The sequence below is a fragment of the Clarias gariepinus genome, chromosome 3 (genome assembly GCF_024256425.1).
Source record: "Clarias gariepinus isolate MV-2021 ecotype Netherlands chromosome 3, CGAR_prim_01v2, whole genome shotgun sequence".
NCBI lineage: Eukaryota > Metazoa > Chordata > Actinopteri > Siluriformes > Clariidae > Clarias > Clarias gariepinus.
In genome coordinates, this window is record NC_071102.1 from 34,552,501 (window position 1) to 34,565,503 (window position 13,003).

Below are 13,003 nucleotides of genomic sequence, written 5' to 3' on the forward strand. Positions count from 1 at the left end.
CTTTAAACGCCCCGTTTTTGACCAGTCTGAAAACATCATTCTAAACGTCAGGAGTAAGGTCACGTTGTGGATCCACGTGTCTGATGTTAGCTACATCACACACACCGATACACTCAATTTCATATGAATCTACTCGCTCCGTTTACCCTGACAGGAAGCGGGGACACGGTGTGTTTCGAGCCGAGGCGAGAGCGGCAGGTTTATAAATATCACCTTTAGATAGGAAAAGGGGCGGGGCTTTCGGCGGCGTAGATTAATATTAAAGAGTTGAAGTAGTTTCTGTCATTCCAGATTCAGACGTCAGTCAGCTGAGCGTATTTTTCGTCCTTTAGCTAATCTGATTTAAATATTTTTAATAGAGATGAGGGAAACGATCTATTCCGCTATGTAACGTGATTCTTTTGTGTACTGATGCCACACCGACTCCAAAATACACACAGTATGTAATGATTTTTTACATTTATGATAGAGATACAACAATTGATCAGCCAGAAACCCGGGATTAAAATGGTTTTTAGCTCGACTGGCCATGGACATAAGCAGTTCTGTGCCGAGAGCACGCGTTTCCGAGAAACAGAAACACATTTTATGGCGTTACATTAAAAAGCCTCCGATCGGCCTTTTCCTCCAAACTCTGTGGGCGAATTAGACTCAAACCCACTCATTACACACTCTTACACCAGTCTCAAATCTCCATGTGGGCAAATGAATCTCGAAACACCCGCATTGCCAGCTGTGCGTGGCCAAGTGCTCAAGAATTTTAGGCCTTGTTAAAAATCGAGCGTTTTTCTGGGGTTCGTAGAGTCCGGTGAGCGCGGATCAAGCGCCGGGTGTTTTCTACACATAGGAGTTAATGAGAGTGTTCACACGGCTTTTGGTGACGTGCGTTCATCCGGCTGCGCGTTTATGCGGCGTCAAATGAACGTTGCATGCAGCTTTTACTTGCCGTTCAAATCCCAACGAACGCAAGGAAATCGCTTCTACTGCATTTTCTTCGCGTTCATTTTAGGCCTCGGAGGACCGAATATATATCCCATGATCCTACATGCTATACATAGGGAAATGCGGAAAAAAGGAGGAAGCTGATCCAGCACCAGCTGCAGCAGACAATCAAATCAATGGAAACTGACATTTAACAGTATTTGAAAAATGTGTGCGGAAATTTTTGCAATTCTTCATAAACCACAAAAAAACTTCTTTTAATCCGACGTTGTGCAGTCAGAGGGTGAACCCAGTAGCAGCGGTGATTTTTTCTCTCACTAATGTCTAGGACGTTCAAAGTGCGTTCTTTTATCCAAAAATTTAACGCCCGTGTGAACAAGGCCTTAGGCAGTAGAACATAGCAGGCACAGTTCCTTTATAATCCTACAGGTGGCGTTCTAAACTATTCCCACAATGGCATCCTGCGTGGTAGGAGTGAATTGGCTCCTAAATTTGTCTAGAAATAATGATTGAGGAGTTTTTGCATTGATTAATGAGCAGTGGTTACTATAGAGTGGTTACTATAGAAACAAGACCTTAGTAGACCGAATACTGTATTCATGCCTTGTTGATAGGGGGGCGGAGTCATCTTGAAAGAGACCACCCCCATTTCATTATATCTGAGCGTCAGACACTTTGCTAGAGACACTTGTTAGAGACAACGATCACGTCAACACCTCTAAATGCACAACCGACGTAAATGTAAACAGATGGAGATGTTCCCAGACACCTCTCTCTCTCCCTCTCTCTCTCCCTCGCTCTTCACTAATGGGCAAAAACACACAGCCGTCCCCTCCTGCGCGGGCCACATGAGGTCTGTTTTTCTGCTGCTTTTGTAGCTGTTAATAAGAAAAAATGTCTTTCAGAACCCGTCTCTTTTGATCCTGCCTCTGTCTGCACTCTGCACAATGGCTCTCCTGTGGTCCATACAGATAAAAAGAGAGAAAACCAGACGGACTGAGAGAGAAAGCCAGGGGTCTCGGTGGCCAGGGTGGTGCCGCCACCTCCGCGCGCAGGAGAGTTTCGGCTCTCAGGATGAGCCCGTGTCGGGACTGACCTTTCGCTCCGATCGTATCCGGCATTATCAACATCGACGCTACTCGACTAATGGACGGGAACGTAATATCTGACTGAAGAGAGCGGAGGATGGCAAAAGACCGATGAAACGTGCATCGCCCCTCATCTCTTATAATAAAACCCACCGTTCCGACTATTCATTTCGAGACAGCCTTGATCCAAATCAAATAACCTAATTATCTGCTTCTGCTGGATCATTATTATAATCACAGAGATCATAATTATCTATTTGCTTAACATTAGCAGAGATGTTCATCCAGACCAGCTTCCTATACCTTTCTCTATCTCTCTCTCTCTCTCTCTCTCTCTCACACACACTAAGATCAGGCCTTTTCTATTTGATTAACAATGATAATTCATAACCATATAAATGTGATAGTGGAGTTTGCAGGAACGTTAATCTCAGCAGCTGGATGTAGATATCACATCTGTATTAATAAACATCCAAACCCGTATTGATGATAAAAGAGCTACAACTCTGTGGTGTCCGATTTATGAGCAAACGATTCCTCATGGTCCCAGGACCACTATTTCGCAATCTGACCCCCTACCATTATAAAAGGATAAACTCCATAGATGTGATAACCTGGTCCTTCAGTACATTCAAGTCCTCAGCTGAGTTCATTTTTTTGCCTCCTAACATAACTGAGTCTGGACCTGAGCAACCAAAGCAACCCCAGATCATAACACTGTCTCATGCGCTTCCCTTCTTACCCTGACACGCCCATTACTCTGGAATAGGCTCAGTCTAGACTCATTAGATCTCGTGACCTTTTTCAATCGCTCCAAAGTCCAATCTTCATGCTCCCTAGCAAACTGAAGCCTTTCTTTCAGATTTTCAGACGAGTCTCACTAACAAGTGGTTTTCTTACGGACACACAGATGTTTAGTCCCAATCGTGTGAGTTCTCATCACATTGTGTGTGTCTACGGAACTATTAAACATAGCCCTGGTTTCTACTGTCTGTTTTTTTACCATGCAACTTCACCAAGTGATCTCTGATCACGCTCATTCAGTTTTTCAGTGAAGTTGAGGTTTCAGCAAGACCCCTCCAGGTTTTTATAATGTGTTGGACAGTTCTGGACCCAAAACCATCCAGCAAGCTCCCTAGTCTCTTTGCAAATTAAAATCTTTCCCACGACCATGAATCGTGACAGGACACATTTTGCAACAAGGCTGCATGAGTTAGGGTTCCAAGAACGGTTGCCGGCTGAAACATGTTAATCACTGCAATAATTATCCAATCAAAGGCTTTTCACATATTTGCATATTTAAATCCAAATGGTAACGTGCAATGAATAAACAGTTTTCATTGTCATACTATTCAGAAACCACATTAACCATGCAAACTCCTCTTTCTGAAAAATATTGTTTCTCTCTCTCTCTCTCCACCATACAAATTAAGACTTTTTTTTTTTTACTCCATTTATACACAGCATCATCTACACCAGCCTCAGAGTACACTGTTACTATAAAACAATAACTTATTAGCCCGAGCAAATTAATATGTAAACCAGCGATACGCTGTTGCACTACGGTCAGAGTCGCCGCTGCAGAAAAATAGGTTAGCTGTTGTGTGAGAAGTGGGAGGAAAAAAATGGAGAGAAAATACGGAAAAAGTGTAAATGTAAAAAATAGCCTAATTATTTCCATAGTGACCTTTCTAAGGATGCTGTAGCGCTGAGAATTTATATGTGTGTGTGTGTGTGTATGTGTGTGTAGCTACACTGCATTAGTGCTTAATGGGATAGTAGGTAAATGTGGCTGTATGCTTGACCATTAAGTGGTTGCTGGTCAGATTGCGGTCAGCTGGCTTGTAGGTCGAGAGATTCAGAGAGAAAGAGTCGAAGGAGGAGGAGGTGTTATAGAGATAACGGGACAGAAAGAGACTGAAAGAATCGGAGAGTTACTGAGAGTGAAATATACTCTGTGGTTGTTATAACACTGATATGAATGCGGTTATTATGTAATGCACGCTGTAGCTGTTATAACATTGATATGAACAAGGTTATTGTGTAGTACACTCTTTAGCTTTCATAACACTGATATAAATGCGGTTATTATGTAGTGCACACTGTAGCTGTAATAACACTCACATGGATGCAGTTATTGTGTAGTACCCTCTGTAGCTTGTATAACACTGGTATGAACATTGTTATTGTGTACTACACTCATTAGCTGTTATAACACTGACATTAAAGGGGGTATTGTATAGTACGCTCTGTAGCCGTTATAACACTGATATATCAATATAACAGCCGTTATAACACTGATATATATTGTGTAGTACACTCTGTAGCTTTTATAACACTGATATAAACGCGGTTATTTTGTAGTACACTCTAAATGATTATTGTACAGTGTATTTATTAACTGTTATAACACTGATATGAACGCGGTTATTGTACAGTGTAGTCATTAGCTGTTATAACACTGATATGAATTGGGTTATTGTTTAGTACATTCTTTAGCCGTTATAACACTTATATAAACGCGGTTATTGTACAGTGTACTCATTAGCTGTTATAACACTGATATGAACGCGGTTATTGTGTAGTACACTCTGAGTGGTTATTGTACAGTGTACTCATTAGCTGTTATAACACTGATATGAACGCAGTTATTGTACAGTGTACTCATTAGCTGTTATAACACTGATATGAACGCGGTTATCGTACAGTGTAGTCATTAGCTGTTATAACACTGATATGAACGCGGTTATTGTACAGTGTAGTCATTAGCTGTTATAACACTGATATGAACGCGGTTATTGTACAGTGTACTCATTAACTGTTATAACACTGATATGAATGCGGTTATTGTGTAGTACACTCTGAGTGGTTATCGTACAGTGTAGTCATTAGCTGTTATAACACTGATATGAACGCGGTTATTGTACAGTGTACTCATTAACTGTTATAACACTGATATGAATGCGGTTATTGTGTAGTACACTCTGAGTGGTTATTGTACAGTGTAGTCATTAGCTGTTATAACACTGATATGAACGCGGTTATTGTACAGTGTACTCATTAACTGTTATAACACTGATATGAATGCGGTTATTGTGTAGTACACTCTGAGTGGTTATTGTACAGTGTACTCATTAGCTGTTATAACACTGATATGAACGCGGTTATTGTACAGTGTACTCATTAACTGTTATAACACTGATATAAACGCGGTTATTGTACAGTGTAGTCATTAGCTGTTATAACACTGATATGAACGCGGTTATTGTACAGTGTAGTCATTAGCTGTTATAACACTGATATGAACGCGGTTATTGTACAGTGTACTCATTAGCTGTTATAACACTGATATGAACGCGGTTATTGTGTAGTACACTCTGAGTGGTTATTGTACAGTGTACTCATTAGCTGTTATAACACTGATATGAACGCAGTTATTGTACAGTGTACTCATTAGCTGTTATAACACTGATATGAACGCGGTTATCGTACAGTGTAGTCATTAGCTGTTATAACACTGATATGAACGCGGTTATTGTACAGTGTAGTCATTAGCTGTTATAACACTGATATGAACGCGGTTATTGTACAGTGTACTCATTAACTGTTATAACACTGATATGAATGCGGTTATTGTGTAGTACACTCTGAGTGGTTATCGTACAGTGTAGTCATTAGCTGTTATAACACTGATATGAACGCGATTATTGTACAGTGTACTCATTAACTGTTATAACACTGATATGAACGCGGTTATTGTACAGTGTAGTCATTAGCTGTTATAACACTGATATGAACGCGGTTATTGTACAGTGTACTCATTAGCTGTTATAACACTGATATGAACAAGGTTATTGTACAGTGTACTTATTAACTGTTATAACACTGATATGAACGCGGTTATTGTACAGTGTAGTCATTAGTTGTTATAACACTGATATGAACGCGGTTATTGTACAGTGTAGTCATTAGCTGTTATAACACTGATATGAATTGGGTTATTGTTTAGTACATTCTTTAGCCGTTATAACACTTATATAAACGCGGTTATTGTACAGTGTACTCATTAACTGTTATAACACTGATATGAACGCGGTTATTGTGTAGTACACTCTGAGTGGTTATTGTACAGTGTACTCATTAGCTGTTATAACACTGATATGAACGCGGTTATTGTACAGTGTACTCATTAGCTGTTATAACACTGATATGAACGCGGTTATTGTACAGTGTACTCATTAGCTGTTATAACACTGATATGAACGCGGTTATTGTACAGTGTACTCATTAGCTGTTATATAACACTGATATGAACAAGGTTATTGTACAGTGTACTTATTAACTGTTATAACACTGATATGAACGTGGTTATTGTACAGTGTACTCATTAACTGTTATAACACTGATATGAACGCGGTTATTGTACAGTGTAGTCATTAGCTGTTATAACACTGATATGAACGCGGTTATTGTGTAGTACACTCTGAGTGGTTATTGTACAGTGTACTCATTAGCTGTTATAACACTGATATGAACGCGGTTATTGTACAGTGTACTCATTAGATGTTATAACACTGATATGAACGCGGTTATTGTACAGTGTAGTCATTAGCTGTTATAACACTGATATGAACAAGGTTATTGTACAGTGTACTTATTAACTGTTATAACACTGATATGAACGTGGTTATTGTACAGTGTACTCATTAACTGTTATAACACTGATATGAACGTGGTTATTGTACAGTGTAGTCATTAACTGTTATAACACTGATATGAACAAGGTTATTGTACAGTGTAGTCATTAACTGTTATAACACTGATATGAACGTGGTTATTGTACAGTGTACTCATTAACTGTTATAACACTGATATGAACGCGGTTATTGTACAGTGTACTCATTAGCTGTTATAACACTGATATAAACACAGTTATTGTGTAGTACACTCTCCTAATGTTCAGAGGCGAGACTGTTAATATATCAGTAGAAGGATGCTGAGGTTGGAACTGCCGGGCAGGAGGTCTAGAGGAAAACCAAATAGGACATTGATGGATGTAATGAGAGAGGACATGTAGTTGGTTGGTGTGAGAGGACATGAGGCAGAGGATGGAGGCAGGAGATTCACTGTGGCGACCCCTAAAAGTGAACAGCTAAAAGACAATGAAGAAGACTCTGTTGCTTTTATAACACGGATGTTTTGTTAGATGTCATAATGGAGAGTAAAGGAATTAAAGTTATGTCAGGGTGTTTTACAGACTTTCTGCTGACAACCAGATGCGAACATTGATTAAAAGGGGAACTGCATGGAATCTTGAACAGAAGCAATCTGTTCCGTTGTAGTGATCACATCATATCAGGATCTTCCTTAGTGTGTACTGGTAGTAATAACCGTTAAAGCCAATAACATCCACATGGAGGTTTTATCAATTAGTCAAATAAAAAATTATATAATAGGCAAATAATATGCAGCATGATAACATTTGTCACGCTTAGCTGCCATGGTTATGACCACTGCCATAGATCATACTCGCAGTTTAATAGCTTTAATAGTGTTCCAGACACAGGGGAAGCTTATTTTATTGCATGGAATTGGGCTATAAAGTTGACAAATGAGCTTTCCGTGTCTTATGACTAAAAAGTTACATAAATACTAATGTGGTCAAATATAAAACATAGCAGGATGGGCTTGTTTTCCATCTGTATGCTTTTAAAGTTTTTCACTTTCCACATCGTTGAGGGTTGTAAATAGCTCAGCAGAAGAATTATATGGATCCCATATTACAGTTATAAGCGTGATCACCAACATGGCATCTGTCTACATCCTGGATCAGTGCACGTCACATGACTTCAGGTTAAATCTCTGTAAGCGAGGCTGATGTGAGGTAGCTGCAATACCGCTGCTGCTTGGGTGATGATGTTTCCAGCAGAATTGAACCGCCAGACAGAACACCACTCACTCTCTCAGCATGCCGCCCTAACACCTCCTCTTTACACTCACTCGGCCCTGAGCATGCCACCTGATTGGCTGAGTCATGTCAAGCTGACCCGACTTTCGGGCCTTAAAAGCACTCTGCTCTGCCAAAAATCCAAAAGAAATAAAAGTACAAAAAAAAAGTGTAGACTGTTACAGAGTCTTACAAATTGCTGCGCACGTGTGATGTGATTTTATTTCGACTGGCTATCTTCCACCAATCACATACAAAAAAATAAAAATCATTAAAGCGAACCACCTAGCTAGCTTGATTCAAACGTGTAAAACGTTTCATTTTGCTAACAAGATCATTACTTGTCCGAAATCACCAAAAAGGATTTCAGCTTTTGCCAAACTAGCCGACTAGCTGATGTTCAAAGTGGCGCCAAATTCAAGAAAAAACAAAAAGAGACCCTGATGTTATCCTTCATTTCTTAGCCTGTCGCCCCTCTCCGTACGAACCACGTGTCAAATTGATAAAATTATCCCGTTTTTCCTTTTCGAATTCAGCAGACGTACCGTGAAATATCATTAGCGCTTCCATCTGTGAGTGCGTCATTACCTATCCGAGCGTGGTAGGTTCGCGCTACGCTCGCTATCGTCAAAATCATTGTTTTACCAGACGGACCTATGACAAGTCACCGGTAAATTAAATCTAATGATATGCAAATTTGGGAAAAAGGGACAATTAGGCCTGCTCAGACTGATGTTGTCATGCGTGTCAGGGCTCGGCTCTACCGTCCCCCTGATCTGCGGATTCGTCTGAATCAGATTAGAGGAATGATGAGAGAGCGGGCTTTAGCCCTGAGTGGCTTAAAAAAATAATAAAAAAAATAATAAAAATCCACGCCTGTTCCGGTGCAGGAGGCATTCCTGTAAAAGCTTCATAATCAGCCGGTGATGCGTGTTTATCTCAGACGGACAATGCGCTCTGGTCGGGGAACGGTCCTAATAAGTGTGATCAAACGAACACAATGGTGCCTCTGATCTCCTAGGAGCGTTCCTGTCACATTTGATAAATAACCCGAGCCGGGATGTAAATAAGCTCACAAAGCTCCCCATTGTGATATCTGCATAACAGATCTATAAAGCTCCGCAGCTCTGATGTACAGCATCACGGACCGTCTTTGTCTGGCTTTTCCTGAAGAGTACCGGGGTCTTCGTGTGAGCGCATTAAACACGACGCTAATCTACTGCTCGACTCTCGACATTAAAGTGCAGAGACCAACACCTCAGCTAAGGTCAGTTAAAAAACAATCGATAAGAGACGGATTTACTTCAGTTTCCGTCACAACAACAGACTTCCAGACAGTCAAAAGTTTACATACTCCAACTTTCACGTTAAATAGTCTCAGATTTCAGAAACTGATATAATGGCTTCTGATTGGCCAATTTCTCTTTATTAGGAGTCAATTAGGCCTGCACCTGTGGCTCTGCCTTTACAGCCAGTGCCTTTAGACTGGATTGAGGAATCAAAGCAAGACTCTCAGCCTAAGTCTGTGGACCTCCACAAGCAACAACATATTCAACCACTAAACGTATCACAAACATCCGGACAAACAAATTTACACTGATATGAGGTCAGATAAGTTACATTTCCATGGACAATATATATATTTTTTTCTGATTCTGAATAAATATTGATTAAAACTGAAGTCTTTACTCTAGTAAGATGTATGATTGCAAGTGTTTAATCTGAATCTAACCATTTGGTCAATGTGAAGGATTTAATTTGATAGATTAAGTTGTTTTTTTGTCCTTCCTGTCACCTCATTGGGCAAACATCCGCAAAAAAAATAATAAACACAAATGTTTACATGGCTAATATTAAATTACTGGACAAATTACGAAAAGTTTACCACCACCCCCAGTTTTTGGGGTAATATTTGGGTCCATGTAATAGACAATATAAACTATAGACACTGTATCATTCAACTAAGAGACTCAAATAAACCCTCCGGTCCTAAAGGTTTTACCTGCACCCCAAGACAACAACAAAAGAGCTGTTGAAAAAGAAACATGTTTTCCATCCCAAGATATTCATTCCCCTTTAATAAAGTCTAGGCGTAAAAAAGTTTGGAGACAAACACAAGTGTTTTTCCAATAATAATGTATAGTAAAGCATGGGGGTGGCGGCATCAAGTCATGAGAACGTTGTGCTTTAAGAGAGATTAGTGCGCTTATATAAAGCATAACCTCAAGACAGAAAGGTAAAGCCTGGTTCTTCCTACACATCTGTCCAACATTGTAACGAAACAGCTTGAGGGCAACAAAGCAAAAGCATTGGCACGGCCATGACAAAGTACTGAATATTGTACATGATTTTCTAAAGAAAACAAAACAAAACAGAAAACTCATGCTTGAGGGACTAGACCTGACTGTCTGGTGAATATTTATGATATATTGATACCTTCAATGTTCAGCAGTATAGAATTCAAAACATGACTTGAAGCTAAAGAAGGCTGGATTATCTGTTAGCACTTAGCCGCTAACCTATTCAATCTTAAAATAAGTCTATAACAAATCAAATATAAGTTTATAAAACGTTTGGTAAAACTTTTTTATAATCTTAGTAAAATTTAAGTGAAAAAGTAAAATATTTTTTTTTATAATTCCTAAAATTAGCAAAATATCTAGTTATCATGCTTACCATTATCTGCCACTAGAACAAAACTAAAAAATACAATTTTACTAATTAATTAAACTAGAATAACTATTTTACTTGCTATGATTTGCACAATTTTTTGCAGTGCACACACACACACAAAAGAAGAGCTAAAAGAAGCTACAGCTATTAGGTATTAGCATCACGCTGTGAATAAATTCAACAAACAAGCTTAACCATCACTAACTTTAAAATAGGATCACTTACAGCTTTAAGATCCACAACTCAGCATGTAACCAACTTAGACTTGTCACTCACTGAGAAAGCAATTCGACGTGAAATGTCTAAACTAACTAACTAACGAACGAACACAAACACTTTGGGCGTGAACTAAATAAACTTTGCTTCTCTCAGAAGAATTCTAACATAGCGAGTCCTGGACAGAGCTGAGCTCTGAGTGAGTTTTTTCTTTTTTTTTTTTCCTGGAATATTATGTGTGACGTCACAGGAAAAGATAAATCCGAGTAGAGACCCATGTGAAAAAATAATCAAAAAGTAAATTTCACATAATTGTTCCTTTTTAAATGCAGGGCAGAATTCCCCTTAAGTTGGACAAAAAACAGTGTCAAATCATGATAAGTTTATGTTAAAGTCGTTTATAAATATAATCACATAGCAGTGCCTCCACAGTGTTTTGTTTTGATGGCCGACCCTTCGCAATCGATTCATTAGTGGCGGACATTACACTGCTTTCGTGCTTACAGAATAAACAGGTACATGAGCGGCAGAGCGGGAACGGTGTAAAGTCCACTACTACTGAATCGATCGTGCATGGTAAAATTAATAGAAAGGGCGTAGTGACGTGTGTGCATGCTCTCCAGAAAAAACAGAGTTTCTGCTAAATGACTCTTCTTTATAAAACCCAGGAAGGTTAATAAACTCAGACATCACCAGAGTTAGCTATAACGCCTTACTGTGTAACGCGATACTGTAATCTATCTACTTTTCCTGATAAATGCATGTGATTTGATTACAGTTACCAATGTCTCAATAGCATTACGTTACTAGCGTTACAAATGAATCAAAATGCATTTAAAAATCACGATTAGCATAGGCAAATGATGTCCTGTATTTGCTTAGTTTGGAGAAAATAAGACTGAATTTAAGTGGTTCAAGATCCAAGTTCAAGGCTAGGTGGCGTCCTTTCATAGATTACATTAAAAACCAAATATGACAACAAGAGGACAAAACTATGTGGCTGTTACCAGGTTTTGCTTATGATGTTCTGATGCTATTTTTTGTACTCAATAGAAAAGCAATTTGTATATATGTTATGATGTTTGTTATGTTTTTTTTTTCTTCTTTTATCTGTTGTAAAAAGTGAGAAAACAATATTTTCTTAGTTAAATTACTTTTAACAATTTAAAAGTAGCCATTTGTAGTAGATTAATATTTTTAATAACTTCCCACTGGACATCACACTATGCATTTGGGTTTTCTGATATTTAATGGAGCACCAAAGTGATCATTACTGTTAAAACGTGTCAATTTTAATGCTACTGGAATATGGGAATGCAGAACTCGCAAAATGTTATTAACATTACTAAAAACATATTCTTACTATTATTATTACTACTGCTACTTTTATTCTACTATTATATGGTGACAACAACAACCTAAAACAACCATTAAAACAAGTGATCTTATGAATCTGTAATTTATTTATGTATTTATCTATTCGCTCAGTCATGGGTAGTTGGTTAAAATGAAAGATAAATTCAGTTCTTCATCTTGTCTAGGTTGTGCTCAAAAGAATATGTCTGAGGGTGACTCTATATTGCACAATCCTGATTCTATATATATTTATTACAATCTAGTAAAAATGGCTATGTGAATGCCATCTGTATACACAAAAGAGTGTTTAGTTTGTAATTTGTTACTTCATCTTACTCTTCACATACAGTATGGGTAGATGGGATGGTTTGTGGGTTGGATCTCTGAAATGTGAAATTAATAAAAATATCAAATAAATCAAAATGTCGTGTTAAAGGTCATATGTATTTATTGTGCGTTGTGTGTAGTAGAGACGTTTTGTGCTAGCAGGTAATGCCGACCGGCAACACCGTGAGTATACTTCAGACCTGTGGGAAACACTGTATAGAAATACTTAAATCACTGCATTAAAATACAGATTATACCGCATCAGTACGTAAATGCATGAGGCATTGTGAGAAGCTTGTGGGAGACTACTCAAGCATTTAAAGTGTTTAAAGTTAAACTTTTGAAGAGATGAAAGCTGAAAGAAATCAGTCTCAGAGCTTTGATGTGGAATGTTAATAAAGGAGGATAATTGACTTAAACGCAGGAAATGTATATTACATTCTAAAAGTACATT

The 13,003-nt window shown here is 38.5% G+C and overlaps 1 protein-coding gene across 4 annotated transcripts in view; it reads right to left on the reverse strand.

Annotated features, from left to right (window-relative positions):
- The window catches only part of adgrl1a (adhesion G protein-coupled receptor L1a), a 209,955-nt gene that overhangs the window by 133,068 nt on the left and 63,884 nt on the right, over window positions 1–13,003 (reverse strand). Inside the window, exon 1 of one of the 4 annotated variants that reach the window (XM_053492160.1) lies at window positions 10,876–10,915. The exons of the other annotated variants lie outside the window; for them this stretch is intronic. The gene's annotated coding sequence lies outside the window, so the exon portion shown is untranslated. Of the gene's footprint in view, window positions 1–10,875; window positions 10,916–13,003 lie in introns of those variants that run through there. 4 annotated transcript variants of the gene reach the window in all.